Source organism: Solanum lycopersicum, chromosome 2 (assembly GCF_036512215.1).
Source record: "Solanum lycopersicum chromosome 2, SLM_r2.1".
NCBI lineage: Eukaryota > Viridiplantae > Streptophyta > Magnoliopsida > Solanales > Solanaceae > Solanum > Solanum lycopersicum.
In genome coordinates, this window is record NC_090801.1 from 41,734,976 (window position 1) to 41,740,975 (window position 6,000).

Below are 6,000 nucleotides of genomic sequence, written 5' to 3' on the forward strand. Positions count from 1 at the left end.
AAGAACTCTATATAAAAATATAATTTGAATATAGAATTTCATGGATCTTTCAGTAGAATAGTGGATTTACTAAATGAATTTAGATAAAGGACTTGAGGACGAATTAGTCTAACACTTACGGTAACATCTCACAATTTGAAATATCTAGGAATAAGCTAAGAAACTAAAAACATTCATTTTTAGAAAGAAAGAAAAAAATTTAGAAAATTGACTGAGTTAAGAAAGTAAGTTTTGACTATTTCCAATCGGCCATAACTTCTAGCTGAGAATGATTTAGAGGTAGTTCTTGATATAGTTTGCAAGCCATTGGAGATATATTTCCAATGCCACCGAGTCCACGGATTTTTGATATTGTATGAGGGAGATATGCCTATTGAAAGTTGGGCTGTTGAAGTAAAGAAAGTCTAAATCCGGATTTAAGGGCAAACTAGTCTTTTCACCAATTAATTTCTATTTAGTTTTTAGGGGTTATTTGGGGTAAAAACAAGTCTTAACTCAGTTTTGGAAAATCAAAATAACTCTTAGGCTCGTAGAAGAGAGAAGAAAAAAGGAAGGGAGAGAAGTCAAGAATTCGCCAAGAACGTCAAGCTTTGCGAGTGGAATTTATCGAAGGTGATCCCTATCAAGGTATGTGATATATTTTAGTGTTGGGTCATTTCACCCACACACCAAACATGTTTAGATTCATTGATTTTCGAGTTGGTTGAATGATAAAAAGTGAAGTTCTTGAAGAACATTGTTTAATTCTTGTTGGTTGAGTTGTTGAATGCCTAGTGTTGATTTGATTTGTATTTTTGGGTTGCTTTTCAAGTTAAATATATTGGGTTATTGAATGTATTAATGATCCTTAGTGTTTGGGGGAAAGAACCATGGATGTTTAGAGGGTTTAGAGATGAAAAATGAAGGAGAAAAGTCGAGAACGCTTGTCCGTAGGGCCTTAGGGTGCCGTGCCTCCCATAGTCCCACATGACAATATCTGTTCGTAGGTCCTTGGGGAGATACACCATCCATAGATCCCCAACTTGGCATATGAAGTTTGGGGCCTGGAACCCCACGCCTCTCAGAGCGCCAAGGATGCCAGTTCACTCCATTCTTTCTCCACCTTTTCGTACTAGTTCGTAAATGATGTACCTCCTTTTGTTAGTTTATTCTAACATTCTAAGGTAGGTCTAAAAATTATGAAATCATCCATAAATATGATATCATGAATAGTGAATCCCTAATCCAATTTAAGGAAAGGTATGATCAAAGTCAAAGGAGTTGAGAGTCAATTCTAAAGGTTAAGAAGCATGTTAAAGTGAAGATCTTAAAAGGTTTTCAAGAGTCTTTAGCAGTGTTTAACTTTGTTTTTAAGACTCCATTTTCGAGTTAAGTAACAAGTAAAGGGTTGAGTTCATGACTCAAAAGTAATAGGGAACTAAGTATTCCCTAAGAGTTGATTTAAGACTCGAGTTTCAAGCTAAGTAAAGAGTAAAAGTTGAGTCCATTTCTCAAAAGCTATAAGGGAACCAAATATTCCCTAAAAGTTTATAAATATTTTTACATTTAAGATAAGAAGGAAACTAAGAGTTCCAAGAGAGTTTTAAACAATAAAGAGGAAAATTGATTCTAAGATAGCTTTTTAAAGCTAACTGTTGTGCAATTACCTCAACCCAAAGAAAGAATTATTTTAAAAACACATGAGCTAAGTATATTTTTAGGAGTAGTATTGAGCATAAATGTGGGGATGCGAGTTCATAATAACTCAAGTCTCCATGAAAACCATGTAGTCATCATGAGTATTAACGGGTCATACTTTTTAGATGATCACGTAAGTTAAGCTAGTGGATTCACTAAGTTAAGTAGTTCTATGCGACAACAAAGTATAGGACAGTGGCAGCTCGGGCAAGACGTTGTATCACCACTTATGCTCATAGTGGTGGTTGTAGGTTAGAGAATCTCCCACAAAAAATATATTACTTCATATACAAGTAAAGTTAAGTTTATTATTGCATTTTTTTAACGAACTAAGTGTTTTCACTGTTTTACAAGATTTTATATGTTGCATGTGTCTAATTGTTTTAAATTTAGTCAAGTTATTCATGAGTTGAACAGAGCCAAGGTAATTGTTCTTTCTTACTCTTTTTCAAGATTAAATTGTTGTTACCATTCCATTTCGCATACTCGTACATTTAGTGTATTGATGCTGGTTGTTATGCATCGTCTTATGATGCAGACGCAGGTAACCAGGATCAGCATCATCCAGCACCTCGTTGAACCAACCGAGCACTATGAGTAAGTGGTGAGCCTCCTTGCATTCCGGAGGACTCTTGTTATTCATTTTTCAGTTTTTTTTCTTTATAGGATGTTGTGGGGTTTGCCCAAACTTCCATATTAGTATTATAGAGGCTTCATAGATAGTCAGACAGTAGTGTTGAGTCTCTAATCTTGGTATTGCAGATATTTTGTTTATGAGATTTAAGTGTCATTTTTGCCAACTTATTTACTTTAAGTTATTGAATGAGACTAGTTCATTTAGTTAAGTCTTCCGCTATGTTAAGTAATCTAGGCCAAGGGTCCGCTCGAGGCCAACAATGGTCATCGAGTGCTGGCCACGTCCAGGGTGTAGACTCAGGGCGTGACACTGACATACCGTATTAAGAAACTTTTAAATTGAAAACTTTCGTGGAGACCTACTTTATCTTGAGTTTGAGGAAGAACATTAGTTTTCTTAGAGGAAATATTTGAGCATGGAATTCGGCGGAGTGATTTTGAGAGAAGAAACTCTTTTATAAAGTTCTAAGAGCGGAATAACCAAGGAAAATATTCAATGGAAAGTTTCTTTTTATATATTGAATTTTTGACATGAAAGTTTTAGGGTTCTTGATGGAAAAAGGGAAACCTATGTGATTCTTAGAGAATGTTTAGATATTTGAATGTTTAGATTGATGAACTTTGAGAGGAAAGCTAGTTAGTTGAATGATGTACTTAGTTAAAATACTCAAAAACTGACTTAGATTAGGGTTAAAAGGCTTGAAAAATGATCAGAATAACCCTGGAACGCGTTCAAGAAGTTGTTGGAAAAAAAATTGCAGCAAGCCTCCACAGATGGCTCTATGGTTAGTGGTGTATTCCACTATCCATAGTTGTCATCCGTAGAACTTCTACTACAGGGTTTTACTAAAACGGGATAACCTTTTATTCAAAACTCAAAATGAGATCTTTAATTTGATAGGTTATGTGACACATAATTCATTATATGTTGAGAAATATTTTATATCAAAATATAATCGGTAGGAAAGCTTTCAACTCAACTTTGTGTTGGGGGATTCTAGTGACCTTAATTCATATCCATGTATTCTCATACAAAAACCTTAACACTTAAGAGCAATAATTAAGAATCACCCAAAATGACCTTATACGAAATGAAGAATGATTTGGATCTTATCTTAGGAAATTTAACTTAAATCATGGTAATATGTATATAGTCTTGTCAACGAAATAAAATACTACCTTGCAATATGAATTTACTGTAGTAGTGTTTCCTCTTCTTCTTCTTCTCTGTTTTGACGACACCTCGTCATGCTCCTTCATTGGAAAAAGTGGTAGACACTTCCATATTTTCTTTCTCATTCAAGAGTGACTTGCTAAATTTTTTACCTAAAATATCTTTAGTGTATACTCTATTGTTCACGTTACTGATTGCTTAAGAGCCCACTTGTATTCTTTTCTACTCTTTTGTTTTTTGTTTCATTCCGTCTTCTTTGGTCGTTTTTTTAAAGTTAAGAACTATTCATGATTCATTAGAAAATATATAAATTTCACAGTTGTTTTTAATGCATATGTTGGGGTTAACCATATGAGTTTGGTCTGCTTTAAATGGGGTGTGTTGGGTGTTGATCACTTGGACTCGGAGAGCAAGAAAAGTTCTTTCATATTATGCCAATTGCATTACCCATTTTTTTGTAAGAAATGATGCAAGAGAATGTGATGAAGAATATTTCCTCAACTTGATGGAACTTGAGTACCCCCTTATGTGTGAACGGAAGAAGTTTAAAATAACTATCAGATTCAGTCTATCCATAAGGTATGTTATGTAACACCCCAAAAAGTTCTAAGCTAACATCTGGACTATTCTTTGTACGACTGTAGTCATATACCAGGTTATTCTCAATTGTGCATGTGTTAAGATCAATTTCTAAGTGTAAAAAGTGTATTAGATGTAAATTAGGGTCATAAGGAACCTCTAGCACTTTGTCGAGTACAAAGTTTCCCTATCAATTAAGTTTTTCATAAGATCATTAAGAGTAAAACTGAAACAACTATATATCTTAGAATATGAAGAGTTAGGTGAGACACAAACTATCAAATTAAAGGACTTTGAATCTTCTTTTCAATTCCACCAACCATCTATAATTCAATTATGGAGTAGAAAGTTACTGTTATTTTACTAAAACGTACTGGGTTGAATTTAGCGATTGACACGTTTATATTACCAAACTGCATCACCAAAATGGCTAAAAAAACATCATAAATTGTTAATTTTGATGATTCAAAGCCCCACTTTGGCGATCCTCAATATATTTTGGCGATGGGGCCTCTAAGTTGCCGAATTGTCCTACAAGATTCTTTACAAGGTCATTTTCTTTGATTTGCCTGCTATTTTTGTATTCCGAAAGGGGTATTATTGACCTTCTACACTCTATGAAGTTCCCTAAATCCTCTATAACTTAATAACATCCTAATACATATAGTAACTCCCAAATCCATAATTCTCCTTCTCCCAAAGATCTAGAACATTAAAAATGGGTTCTTCCAAGTTTTCCAGATCTAAAGCCTTCATGTTCAAGATTCATTCCAACAATCCCAGGGTTTTGAATCAAGATTATTCCCAAACTTCATCCCCAAGAATTCAATAGGATGATTTCTCATGTTCAAACTATAAGGTTCCAAGCACAAAACCTTTTCTTCAAGAACTCTGGTTATTTTAGGTATGTAAGGCTATGTCTGTGTGTGGGAACATCTTTTTCTTCCCCCACAAATTACGTTTTCATGTTTTAAGAGTACCTATTATGATGTACCAGGGTTAGAACGAAATCATATGTTCTAGGAATATTCTTGAATCTTTATGAAACCCAAGAATCATTCATAAAAGTATCCTAATCCAATGAATTTCTTACCACCGTGAATTTTATAAGATTGCTTCCATGAAATTATGAACAATTATGAAAGTAATAGTTGTGTCCATCTTGCGAAGTAAGTTTAATGGCTTCTTGATAATTTCTTAATGGTTACTTGATGTTTTCTTGATGAATCCCGAAAAATTATTCTTATATTATGAACCCTAGAATTAAGAGCAATGAAATTCTCCCAAAAAATAAATCTTAACATGCTATCATATATTTCCTCAATTCTTAATGCCCTTATAAAATCTTCCACATTTTTTTAATTCTATAAAGACCATGTAATTACCTCCATGAACTTGTGAAGTTATGTATGTACAAAAATTCATGTTTCTTGTGAAAACTCTTTATGACCTCTAAAACCCTACAATATCAGTCATTCTCTTAGCAAATCTTATTTCAAGAGTTTGTCCCCTGTTCACATGTGATTACAAAAGTATGAAATATGATTTTTATGAAGTATTAGTCCTATGAAGTTCTACCTAAAACTATGAACCATGTGATTTATGATATGATTCACATGATTTCAAATTATGAACTATGATATATGAATTTGAAATATCTTTCAAGGAATTTCATCCTATGAATTTTGAAGTATGCTTTCACATTATCTCTACCAGACATGTACATGATTTATGTTATGAAGTATGGATTATCAAGCTAAACAGGTTTCTTATGGGTGTTATGCAAAATTATGATGTATTAGCTTAAAGCTATTTCATTACTATTTTTGAATTATTGGTAGGCATAAGCTTAAATAACAAATTCTCGAAACTATGTATACCAGTGTAAGTGAAGGAACATATTATTTGTTCGGAGGACTCCTCAATATTCCCCT